Raw genomic sequence first — 13,664 nt, forward strand, 5'->3', positions numbered from 1 at the left:
CAGCCTCCTAAAGCGCTCATTTAGGCGCCTCATGGAGGATGAGGGTTGTCTGTATCACGGTGGGGAAAGGCCTCTCCCGGGAGTCCTGGAGGCGGCCTCGGTGGCCCGGTGGCTGCGGTCTCCTGCGGTCAGGGATGCCATCAGAGGTGACCTGCGGCGTAGGTCACCATCAGAGTCAGTCAGGCAGGGTTTCTCTGGAGCCAGCTGGGCAGAGAACAACCTCGTGGATAGCACAGGGCCTCTCCACAGGTCCTTGGGAAAAGGACCCTCCTCCTGGAGGATGTCATGTTGTGGTGGTGTGGCAGCACCTGATGGAGGAGCAGCTTCTGGCCGTCTCCTGCTGTAAGGCCCAGCTGCTGGCCGTGGCCTTTTAGGGGAGTGGCTTCCAGCTGTCGCTGAAGCCCAACTACTGGCTGTGGCCTTTTAGGGGCACGGCTTCCAGCCATCGCTTAAGCCCGGCTACTGGCTGTTGTCCTTGTGGGGGAGTGGCTACTGGCCGTCTCCTGAAGGAGGGGTGAGCAGTTACCGGCCGTGTCAGGGGCACCTTCAGAGCGGCTACCGGCCATCTCCTGACGAAGGCGGGAGTGGCTAGCGTTCATCTCCTGAAGGAGGGATGAGTGGCTACTGGCCATCTGAAGGGCACCTTCGGAGCGGCTACCAGTCGTCTCCTGACGAAGGTGGGAACAGCTACCAGCCGTCTCCTGAGGAAGGGATGAGTGGCTATGTTTGTAGTATTGTTTGTAGTTACATAATTGTAGCAAGTGTAACATAATGCAATCGTTTGTCGTTACATAATTGTTACATATCGTTTGTAGTTACATAATTGTAGCAAGTGTAACATAATGCAATCGTTTGTCGTTACATAATTATAATATGGAGTTACATAATTGTTACATATCGTTTGTTATGTGATCTTACTCTATTTCTCTCTTCTTTCTTTCTTGCTTTTTCTTTCTTTCTTTCTTTTTTTTTTTTTTGTATGTATTGATTTTCTATAGTTTGTTTTTCTTCGCTTGTGTACGCTTTTTCTATGTTGTTCATGGTTGCATAATTACCGGCTAATTTCCTTGGGATACTTTTTTAAAGTTTAGTTTATATTGCACAGATATTATTGAAAATGATATTATATAGTCCCATATTTTGTTATTTTATATAAAAAAAATATATATATACACTATATACAGTATTAACTATATACACTGAGTTGTTGTTCACTTGTACCTATCGTGAGTAATATGTGTGTCAGCACTGTGTGGAAATCATTGTCTTCACGATTGTGTTGAAGATGTTCACTCTTACTAACGTCATTTGTGTTGGCCATTTTTTTTTTTTTTTTTCTGGTTTACCTTATAATTTAATTTATATGTTTCCACTAGGTAGCTTTAATTAATAAATGTTTAATACAGTTCTTTTAATCGCTCACTGAGTAACTGTGATGGTATATTTTCTTTATTACTTTGTAGATATAATAATGTATAGCCGTATGTATGAAACACGTATTTTATGTAGGTATAAATGGTAACACTCGTTGGTAGTAAATAAATGTTATAATAAATGAATGATTATATACAGTGTAGAATATTTATTGTTGGTGATTATTTAGTGTTTGAGTTATGCAGATAACTGAAGTAAGTATGTGTATTTAAGCTGTAACTATACAGCACGTTTTATATGTTTGTGCAGAAGCTTATTGTCTATCACCGTGTATTGTATAAATGAAGTAACTATGTAACTCACTAATTTTTACCGTGGTGAGAATGGTGTGAATGGTGGTGCAGGTGGTGTGTTGACTGACGTGGCGTCTTTTCAGCAAGCACGCATGATGACATCGACTTCCCACACTGGTGGCTGTGGTGAGTGAATGAGTAGCGATGAGTAACTTGAGTGAAGACGAGCAAGTAAGATGAGTTGTGAATATGGACTTGGTATTTGCTTCGTCGTCTTGACCTCTTCACACCTGCGTAAGCGTGGAGGTTGGGTGGCTATAGCAGAGAGAGGAGGGTGAGGTCTGGTGGTTATGAGTTGTGTCTCATTCTTCGTTTGTTTGTTCCGTTTTTCTATGTCAATGTTTTCTCGGTCCTTTTCTCTTGTGATTTACTCGTTGTAGGCTGAAGACTGCCGCTACTTGTAGGTGCGTGTAGAAGATTATACAGACGACTCGTAGAGTTGTTACTTGTATGATTGTAGATGGTTGTAGTTCGTTGGTTCGTCGTAGAAATTTCAAGATTGTTTGTATCAGTACATTGTTAAACTACTGGCAAGACGTCGTGTGATCACTTCTACATCAGCGTGATGATCGTGGAGACGGAGGGGGCTGGTTGGAGAGAATTGTCAGGAGCTGGTTGTGTTGTTGGTTGTGAGAGTTTTTTTTTTTTTTTTTCAATCTTGATATTTTGTAGGAATTCACTGTTGATTCGTAGACGAGGTTCGTATACGTTCGCTGCTACCAAATGTCATAATGGACTTTGTAACTCCTTTGTGGTTACTTGTAGTTGAGTTATATATATATATTAGACTTGTGGGCGAGCGGTTGTTATATTTGAGTAGCTTTGTAAGTAGATAGTCTTCTTTCCCATTTGTCATGTAGTGACAGGAGAGGTAAAGAATAGTATGGGACTATTTTTATTTGTCTTGGAAATATTAACAAGTCTCTCACACAGAGCGAACTAAAGTAGAGTCCCGCTAGCTATCTCTCTGTCTCGCTCTCTCTGTCTCTCTCTCAAGTTGCCAAGCCCTTCTCCCTTGCATTAACAAGATGTAACTTTTATGTAACTTTAACTACAATTATGTAACTACAAACAATATGTACCATTTATATAACAGTTGCATTAACAAGATGTAACTTTTATGTAACTTTAATTACAATTATGTAACTACAAACGATATGTAACAATTATGTAACGACAAACGATTGCATTATGTTACACTTTGCCAATTAACAGTTGCATTAACAAGATGTAACTTTTATGTAACTTTAACTACAATTATGTACCTACAAACGATATGTAACAATTATGTAACGACAAACGATTGCATTATGTTACACTTTGCCAATTATGTAACAGCTGCATTAACAAGATGTAACTTTTATGTTACTTTAACTACAATTATGTAACTACAAACAATATGTACCATTTATGTAACAGTTGCATTAACAAGATGTAACTTTTATGTAACTTTAACTACAATTATGTAACTACAAACGATATGTAACAATTATGTAACGACAAACGATTGCATTATGTTACACTTGCTACAATTATGTAACTACAAACAATATGTACCAATTTATGTAACAGTTGCATTAACAAGATGTAACTTTTATGTAACTTTAACTACAATTATAAGGCCAAGACACTTATGTAACAGTTGCATTAACAAAATGTAACCACAGTTATAAGGCCAACACAGTTATGCATTTCATTACAATAACCCAAGTACATACTGTATTACAGTTAAATAATTTACTTTAATGCATTTATTCAAATATGTATACAACTTGTTTAAAATGTAATATTACTAAATAATCACTATTTACTATAAATATTATATGTATACAATATTCATACAATTATGTTACTTGTACAATATTATGTATTTCACTTAATTAGCTTATAAGTTCATTATAATGTGTATATAATATGTATTAATATGTTAGGACTATTAACTGTCGATGGTACGCCATTTTTGCGTGACCGAGCAATGTATTGGGACTCCATATTGTAGTTACAAAGCATAATAGATAGATAGATAAATAGATAGATAGACAGCTCTATGCGAGCCTGGGAATGGGAAATGAGCTTGCAAATTACACTGAGGAAAGCTGACGACAGTGGCCAGTAAGGAGATGATGCAGTTAGATGTCAGCAATCCACCGGCGAACAAAGCCTTAGTGACCATACACACACATACACACATACTCAAATACAGACTTCTAGAACTTTCCACCCACAAGGAACACACGTGACACAACCTCTGCTACACCAGAATTTAGGAAAGAGAGCTCAGAAGGAGACAAGCCTTAGAACAGACAGGTCGCAGGGAGAAGGGCTTGGCAACTTGAGAGAGAGACAGAGAGAGCGAGACAGAGAGATAGCTAGCGGGACTCTACTTTAGTTCGCTCTGTGTGAGAGACTTGTTAATATTTCCAAGACAAATAAAAATAGTCCCATACTATTCTTTACCTCTCCTGTCACTACATGGCAAATGGGAAAGAAGACTATCTACTTACAAAGCTACTCAAATATAACAACCGCTCGCCCACAAGTCTAATATATATATAACTCAACTACAAGTAACCACAAAGGAGTTACAAAGTCCTTTATGACAGCTACTGGCCATCTCAAAGACACCTTGGGAGCGGCTACCGGTCATATCCTGACGAAGGTGGGAGCGGGTACTGGCTGTCTCCTGAAAGAGGGATGAGTGGCTACTGGCCGTCTCAAGGGCACCTTCGGAGCAGCTACCAGCCGTCTCCTGACGAAGGCGGGAGTGGCTACTGGCTGTCTCCTGAAGAGGGGTGAGCAGCTACTGGCTGTCTCAAGGGAACCTTCAGAGTGGTTACTGGCCATCTCCTGATGGAGGCAGGATCGGCTACTGGCCGTCTCCTAAATGAGGGATGAGTGGCAACTGGCCGTCTCTAGGGCACCTTCAGAGCGGCTGCCGGCCATCTTCTTACAAAGGCGCGAGCAGCTACTGGCCATCTCCTGAAAAAAGGAGTGGGCGGCTGCAGGCCGTCTCAAAAAGGGCATGGCAACCGGCCATCACAGGGGTGCTGCCTGGAGCTAGAGGAATAGCTCCACCCTGATCCTGTCGAGGGTGAGCTCGCCCACAAGGTAGTCTCCTTCTCCTGTTATGGAGATGGTGGGCAAGTTCCGGGTCATAGGGGCATGCGGCCTGGGAGGACTTATGTCCCTGTCGCCCGGGGTCGGGTCGTGCTCTGTCTGCCCCTCTGTAGGCTCCTCCCAGTGGTGTCATGTTGCCCTCAGTCGCTCTTCTCATCATTTAGCACCGTCGTCAGGGAAGAAGTCATGTCCCCTTGACAGAAGGTGATAGACTTTGGTGTTGTTGGTGTGGTGCACGGGTTGGAGATGTTGAAGGAGGGCATTTCATGCTGTGGTGGCTGGGTTTTCATCCATCTGGGTGTTGCAGGTGACGAAAAGGGTGGACGTTTTGGTGGTGATGCGGAGGAGTTGCAGGAGGTGGAGGGGGCCACGGACGCAATGGTTGTGTCTGAAGGGTGGAGCCCATGTGGCTCATCGGATTCTCATGTTGGTAGGTCTTGTCTCCTGTAGAGAGCTATGCTGAATGCTGGAGATCGCCGTGGAGCGTGGGGTTTTATGACGGGGCAATGCGGCATGATATCTCTGGGGAGTGGTGGTGGCTGGGATTTGGGCTTAGTGTATCATGACTGTGATGGGACTAGTGTTAGGAGGGGGAGTGTAGTGTTGCGGTGAGGTGGGTGGTGTAGGGGTGGGGGTATATGGGGCGGGTGGGTGAGACAGGCGGCCGGTGCATGTGATGGTGGTTTTTAGGGTGGGTGTGGGTGGCAAGTTGGGTGCATATGAGATGTGTAGTGGAGTTGAGGGTGGTGGGGAGGTGGGCAGTTTGCATGGGGGCGGTGGTGCGGTGGCGGAGTTGGGAGTGGTGATGGGCAGTGGGCGAGGTGAATTGTGGGCGGGTGGAGGAGAGGTTGGTCCATGGGCGGGACATGTGGTGATGGGTGTGGGGGATGGGGAGGCAGGTGAGGAGCATGGGGGTGAAAGGATGGCAATGGGGCTGGGGGTGGGGATGGGTGGTGGGTGGGGTGAAGGTTGGATGGGCAGAGGAGAGGTTGGTGCACGGCCGGGACAGGTGGTAGCGGGTGTGGGGGATGAGGAGGATGGCAGGGAAGGGGTGGGGGAGAGGTTGGGAATTTGTGGCATCGGTGAGTCTTCAGGTGAGGTGTGTTGTGGTGTGACGGGGGAGGGGTGGTAGAGGACGGGGAGGGGGAGGCTGAGAGGGAAGGCGAGGGTGATATGTAACAGTCGTAGGAGGTAGGGGGAGGCAGGGCAGGCTTGAAGGGTGGTGTGGGGTGCGGGGTGGGGTTTGGGGGAGGGGGGGCACAGAATGGGCGCACATGGCGATTCCTGAGTGTGCGGGGCGTGTTATGATAATCGACTATCACTTGGTAGAGGTTGGGGACGTTGGTGATGGTGTAGGGTCCTGTGAAGCGAGGTGCAAGCTTGTGGGGTGTAGGGAGCTGTGCTATCATGGCGGTGTCACCCGGCTTGTACGGGTTGGAGACGGTGTCAGGTTGGAGGTCCAAGATACTATGCAGGTGAGAAAGCTGCCTTTTGAGATGATGTAGGGGGTCAGAGGTGGGGGAGGTTGCGGGGGGTTGTAGGTGTCGCCGCATTGGTAGGAGAGGCACTTCCCCAAATACACGTTTGTAGGGCGATATGCCATCCTCTCGTGGGCAAGAGTTTATGCCCCAGTGCACGATCGTGACGTGTGCGGGCCAGTCGTTGTTCTTTATTTCTTCTATCCAGGTGCAAATGGCATTGCCCTGTGGCCAGTAGGGGGATGTGATACCCGAAGATTTGAGCTAACTCCTGCCAGATTTTACTGGTGAACTCCAGGGCATTATCGGAGTGGATTGCCTGTGGGACACCAAAATTGGGAAAACATGATGGATCATTGCGTTAGGCGGATCATTTGTTGGTCAGGCAACAATGAATTTTGAGTATGTATCGACAAAAGTGATGACATACTGATAGCCTGATTCTGGCGGCAGGGACGCCGCTATATCGATGGATAGTAACTGCCAGGGCTTGTGGGCAGTGATGTGGCCTGACGGGCCAGCAGTGCGGGTGATGTCTTTCCCCAGGGCGCACGCCCAGCAGGATTGAACAATATCCTTGGCTAGGGTGGATGGGCTGGGAGTCCAATATGCATCATTGAAAGCCTGCAGGAGTTTCTCCAAGCCCAGGTGGATCCCATTGTAGGTGTGTAGGTGTTGGAGGGCATCGAGGGCGGTGTTGGGGATGAGGACGATGTGCCCCGATGGGGTAAATAGGTGGTCGCCCTGGTGGTGTAATTTTTGGAAGAAATGCTGGGGGATCCAAGGGGGTCGTTCTTTGTACTGCCACTGTTGGAGGAGATCAGGCTTGGGCTGTTCACGCATTGATGGGAAGCCGGGAGAGAGCATCCGCGTTTGTATGAAGTTTGCTGCGGTGGTAGGAGATCTCATAGTTAAACTCCTCCAGTGTTTCGTGCCATATGATGAGCTGGGTGTTGTGGGTGACAGACTTCCACAGCCATTGGAGGGACTGGTGGTCAACAATGATGGTAAATTGGGTCCCCGACAGGTACATTCAGAAGTGGTCCAAAGCCCAAACAAAGCTGAGGCATTCCCTCTTCATGGCGGCGTAGTTCTTCTCCGCCTGATTGGGGGTGCGGCTGGCATAGGCGATGATGTGTTTGCCACCCTCTAGGACTTGGGCTAGCACAGCTCCTAATGCTTTCAGGGAGATGTCGGTGCAGAGACAGAATAGAAGGGAGTAGTCGGGGAAGGCCACGATTGGGGCGGACACTAGTTTGTCCTTTAGTTGTTGGAAGGCAGCTCGTCTCTCATCCATCCAGAGGAAAGGTTCTCCCTTCCGGGTAAGGTTGTGGAGTCACTTGGCAATGTGGGCGAATCCCTTCACGAAGCGTCGGTAATAGGATGTCAGGCCGAGGAAGGCTCGGAGTCCGTGGACATCTTGTGGAGGGGGGATGTCTGCAATGGTGTGGAGCTTGTCTGGGTCAAGGGAGATACTGTCCTGGGAGATGATATGCCCCAGGAAGGAGATGGTTCTGGCAGCTAGGACACACTTAGAGGGCTGTAGTTTTAGACCAGCTTGTCGGATGCGGGAAAAGATTTTTCGGAGGCGCTGGAGGTGGTCGGCCAGGGTCCTGCTGAAAACAATAACATCATCTAAGTTGGCCAAACAGATCTTCTAGGTGAGGCCACTGAGGACAGACTCCATCAATCGTGAGAAGGTGGCAGGGACGTTACAGAGGCCAAAAGGCAGGACATTAAACTCATAGTGCTTTCCGTTGCTGGTAGAGAAAGCGGTTTTGCCTCTGTCTTCTGGCCGCACTGGTACCTGCCAGTACCCTGATTGGAGATCAAGGGTGGAGAACCAGCAGGCACAGTATAAGGAGTTAAGGGAGTCATCTATCATGGGGAGTGGGGTGGCGTCCTTGATGGTCCCATCGTTGAGCTGGCAATAATCGATGCAGAACCGCAGGGTGCCATCCTTCTTCCTCATGAGCACGACGGAGGAGGACCAGGGGCTGGTGGAAAGGGAAACGACTCTGACCTCAGTCATTTGCTGAACCTAGCAGTCTTCTTCCTCCTGTTGCTTGGGATTCTTCCGCCGGGATTGCTGGGGGATCGGCGGACCTGTCGTGTGAATCTCGAGAGTGAGGTAGGTGGTATGACCAATGTCTGTGGGTCCCACTGCGAAGAAGTCCTGAAAGTCCAGGAGAAGGCGGCGGAGGGTGTTGGATCGGGGGGGGAGAGATGGTCGGGGATGGGGGGCAGAGGGGAGGGAGAGCTGGGGGGGAGGGGCAAGGCTCAGCTTCTTCCATCTCCCCTATTATGAGCCCTTTGAGTAGTGTTAGGAAGGAGGGGGCGAGGTTAGCAATCCGGACTGCCGTGACATGAGGGAGGAGAAAGGTGTGGGCAAAAGGCAGGTCGAGAGGGTCGCGGTTGGCAGTTGGGGGGGGAACAAGACAGGCGTACCCGTGCGCCTGTTCAGGGACAACCAGGTTTCGTGGTGGGGGGGAATCGTTACTGTGGAGGAGGTGATGGTGGGGAACGTTGGAGGGGAGGGGGAGAGAGAGACAAGAGAGGGGGACCGGGGAGGGCAGGGGGAGGTTTGGCTGGGGTTGGGGCATGCAAGTGCACACTGCTGGGGAGGCGGGAGGGTCAGGGGACTTCCGGAACTGAAGCTGTCTGTTGCGGCAATCAATGGTGGCTTTTAATTTCTGTAACAGGTCCAGTCCCAGGTATCCATCATAGTTGCGGCAGGTGGAGTCAAACATGATGAATTTGTGTTGTGTCGATGAAGGTTGGTGGGTGTCGACACGAAGGACCCTAGTTTCCCCACAGATAGGCAGGGGGCCATCCCTCTCGTCCACAAGATGAGCTGATGTCGGGAAAAGCGTGCCAAAGGTCGACTTGTGACGGGAGTAAAAATGACTGTACAGGCAGGATCTGGCGGCTACCCTGTCGACCAGAAGACTGCCTTTCACCTTGTTCAGCCTCATCTTGCTGTAAACTGGGGGGTGATATTTGGGGGAAGTGGCCCCCGCCACCATGAAGAGGTGCGGGGGTGGTCCTAAAAGTCCAACTGTCGTGGACTGCCTTTCTCCTCTAGTTCCACCTCCCTGGGTTCGGCTCCCTCCGTGGGTGCGGGTTCATCGGCTGGCTCCTTGTTTTCTAAGGAGGAGACTTTATGTTGGCCTAGGGTTGTTGGCTTGTGTCTAGCGGCTTTAAGTTGGTCCCTGATGTCATGGAGTGGGCACCTGGAACTGCACGCCAAGAACTCCTAGGGATTAATCAGGATGAGGTTAGGGTTTTCCCTGTGGCTGGGGCATCTGTGAGTGGGGTGCACCCTGGGAGTTGGGGTGGGGCTGGTGTGCAGCATAGGCAGACATGGGTTGACTGGTGGTGCAGGTTTGTTGGTGGGGAACTTATTCACCACATTGATCTGTTGCAGGGTAGGGTGGGAGATCAGAAGGCATTGGATAAGTTGGATGTCCCTGTCCAGGTTTCCTGCTGGGTCGTGGATCATGAAGTGCTCCTTGACCATGCTGGGGAGGACTCTGAGGAGGGTGTTGAAGGTGTGTTGTTCCCAGGTTTCGTCATCCACCTCCGGGTAGGCGGCAGTAACCAGGCGTCTGGCCTGGATCAAAGTATCATCCAAATTGCCATCATATGTCAGGCTATCCAACTGGGATAGTGCCACTACTTTTCCTAGTGAGGGTGTGATGGCTTGGATCACGAGCTTCGTGAACTTTTGCCATGTGAGCCCCGTGACGATTTTTGGTGCGATATTTGCTGCTGCTTTGCCCAGTAGTGGGAGTATTACTGCTATTTTTTGTCTGTCGTCCTCAAACCCAATATCTAGCAATGGCCTAATAATTGCCAGATACGTGTGGACGTTGTGCTGTTCTGGGTCAAATTTAGGCAATTGCGCGTAATGTTTGGTTTCCATTTAGCCAGTATTTCCTGACTGCCTCTCTCGTATGCCCGGGTCAAGAACCACCGCTGTCCACCATTGTTATGCTAAGTGTTTAAGGGTCAGCTTCCCATCCCTTGAATGCCTATTGTGCAGCTAGGTTCCCTTTCTAGACCGGAACTTAGACAAATAGGAGAGAGGCAGGACACAAAAACTCAGGGCAACAATCTTACACCTGTATTGACTAATTCTATATGTGGAACAGGTAGGTGTCACAACAACAGGAATCTGGGTAATTATAAGTCATCTTCAAGTATCATGGACAGTAGTATCACGCAGGATACTTTTAAAACAATAGTTCAGGATAGCAGGTGAACAGCACAACGAACAGTGTTTGCAGTCTTTTGGGTGGGGGAATAGATCACTGTCACTTGGAGGGAATATAACTGTGCTTAGGCTGGGCAACTAATTCACAGGTCTCGCAGTGCAGAGGAATTACACTATGAAAGCTGAGTCTGAGGTTTACTGAAATCACTGTACTCTTATTGGATCTTCCTTTTTACTCTCACGATTTCACTATCTGCCCAAATTGGAACTATCACACGTTAATAGGCCTTGGACTTAGGTTCCCTTGGATAATACACTGCCTGATAATTAAGTCACTGTTACACTGTCACTACACTTTTCACTGTCATTCACTGTTGGTGGGGTAGCAACGTGGTTAGTGGGGGGCGGCAGGAGAACTCACAGCCTGATTCCTGATGGGGGCTCAGTCCCGCCTGTGGCCTCTGTATCCAGCAGCCACAGGATCACTTGTAGTGATATCCTCTCTTGTCCAGGGCTCTGGGCGGCGAAGGGCCCTGCACTGTCAGGGCTGGGAGTCGGAGTGCGGCCTTCAGGGCTGGGGCCGAACAGCCTCCTAAAGCGCTCACTTAGGCGCCTGACGGAGGATGAGACTCATCTGCATTCCGATGGGGAAAGGCCTCTCCTGGGAGTCCTGGAGGCAGCCTCGGCGGCCCAGTGGCCACCGCCGGATTAAGGGGGGGGGCCCAAGGGGCCCGGGCCCTGGGCCACCCACCAAGAGGGGGCCTCCCACCAGAGCAGCAGAAAGTTGAGCACAGGCACCCACCTGTGCGGAGAAAGGTATCCCTAATATTCAAAACTGTATCTGGAACATTAAACATATTCTACGAAAAATATTGGATGAATAGTCCCCGTTCAGTATTTCCTAACTAAAAGTGTCCTATTTATATACTAGGATTTAGGTTACCAGTCTGTGGTGTATGCCACTGGGGGAGTTGGAAAGGGGGCCTCCCTTCCAAGTGGGCCCCGGGCCTCCCACATGCTTAATCCAGCCGTGCCAGTGGCTGCGGTCTCCTGCCATCGGCGACGCCGTCATGGGCGACCTGCAGCATCGGTCTTCATTGGAGTCCGTCAGGTAGGGTCCCTCTGGAGCCAGCTGGGCAGAGAACAACCCCGGGGATAGCACAGGGCATCTCCACAGGTCCTTGGGACTGGGACCCTCCTTCTGGAGGATGTCATGTTGTGGTGGTGTGGCAGCACCTGACGGAGGAGCAGCTTCTGGCCGTCTCCTGCTGTAGGGCCCGGCCGCTGGCTGTGGCCTTTTAGGGGCACAGCTTCCGGCCGTCGCTGAAGCCCGGCTACTAGCCATGGCCCGTGTGGGGGAGCAGCTACCAGCCATCTCCTGAAGGAGGGGTGAGCAGCTACCGGCTATCTCAGGGGCACCTTCAGAGCAGCTACCAGCCGTCTCCTGATGAAGGCAGGAGCGGCTACCTGCCGTCTCCTGAAGGAGGGATGAGTGGCTAATGGCCGTCTCACAGGTACCTTCGGAGTGGCTACCGGCTGTCTCCTGACGAAGGCGGGAGTGGCCACTGGCCGTCTCCTGAAAGATGGGTGAGAGGCTACCGGCCATCTCTAGGGCACCTTCAGAGTGGCTGCCGGCCATCTCCTGACGAAGGTGGGAGCAGCTACTGGCTGTCTCCTGAAGAAGGGGTGAGCAGTTGCAGGCCGTCTCGAGAAGGGCGCGGCTACCTGCCATCGCAGGGGTGCTGCATGGAGCAAGGGGAATAGCTCAAACCCGATCCTGTCGAGGATCAGCTCACCCACAAGGTTGTCTCCTTTTCCTGCTATGGTGGCGGTGGGTGAGTTCTGGGTCATTGGGGTGCGCTGCCTAGGCGGACTTATGTCCTTGTCGCCTGGGGTCGGGTTGCGCTCTGTCTGCCCCTCTGTAGGCTCCTCCCTGGGGTGTCATGTTGGCCTCAGTAGCTATTCCCGGCATTTTAATCTCATACAGTATGTCAGGTGTGTCCTGGTTCTGTATGTATAACTATCTATCTATCTATTGCCAGACGCCTCAATCCCGTTTGGGGTGCAAATCGCCTCCAAGTCGCCCTGTCCCCCGCCATTTCACTGGCCTGATCCCAACTCACACCCCTCTCTCTCATATACCTCTCCACCCCATCCCTCCATCTCACCCTCGGCCTCCCCCTCCCTCTTCCCCCCTCCACCTCACTCACATACACTCTCTTCGTCAGTTTTTCACCCTTCTTCCTCTCCACATGGCCAAACCACCTCAGTGTGTTCCTCATAACGTTTCCTATCACATCCATGTCCACACCACAACGCTCCTTTATATCCTCATTCGTCAGCCTGTCTCTCCATGTGACTCCACAGGCTCCTCTTAACCCGCCCGATCCCGAAGTTTTCTGGGCAGTGGTACGCCCCAGTCCCGACATTTTTGGACATTTTTTTTTTTTGGTTCAAACATCCGCTTTTGGTGAGAAACATCGAAAATTCATAGAGAAATCGCTCACCTGAGGTTTAAAATACTCGATTTAGGTACGAGTTCTTCCTTACCTGACTGGGTTTTCTAACAGGCTGGCACCAAAGAAAACGAGTTCTATGGGAGGGTAACTATTTTATCCACTCATAACCAGTATTTATTTATTTACTTGGTACGAATTTATATGTAGTACAGGAGTATATTGGTTTTCAAACAGTAATATAGGCATTATAAGCATTGTTTCACTCACTAACTCATCACCATTCATGACCTTTTTTTTCCCACATTACCTGATCATCATTTCTGACTGTTTCTTCCTCTAATGCTATGTAAACTTTGTCCTCCACATTGTCATCGCTTGGGGAATCACTCTGGCCCTGAATGTCTTTATTGGCCAGGTCACTGGTAACAGGTGAATTGCCGAGACAATGGCGTGCAGGGGAGAGGGGAGAGGTTATGCAGTGTAAGGCATTGTCCCTGCTTGTCATCTTGTAGAGGAATAGAGGAAGGTGTCCCGTGCATACGTGCCAAAAATCACGCGCAAAATCACTCGCGAAAATTGAAAATTGTGCAAATTAGGGACCTTGCAATGTTGTCACGTTAATTCACGTCCCCGGGACATGAGTGCACATCATGTGTGTACTTTAATT

The sequence above is a fragment of the Coenobita brevimanus genome, chromosome 108 (genome assembly GCF_032717465.1).
Source record: "Coenobita brevimanus isolate Jiangsu-jjx chromosome 108, ASM3271746v2, whole genome shotgun sequence".
Classification (NCBI taxonomy): domain Eukaryota; kingdom Metazoa; phylum Arthropoda; class Malacostraca; order Decapoda; family Coenobitidae; genus Coenobita; species Coenobita brevimanus.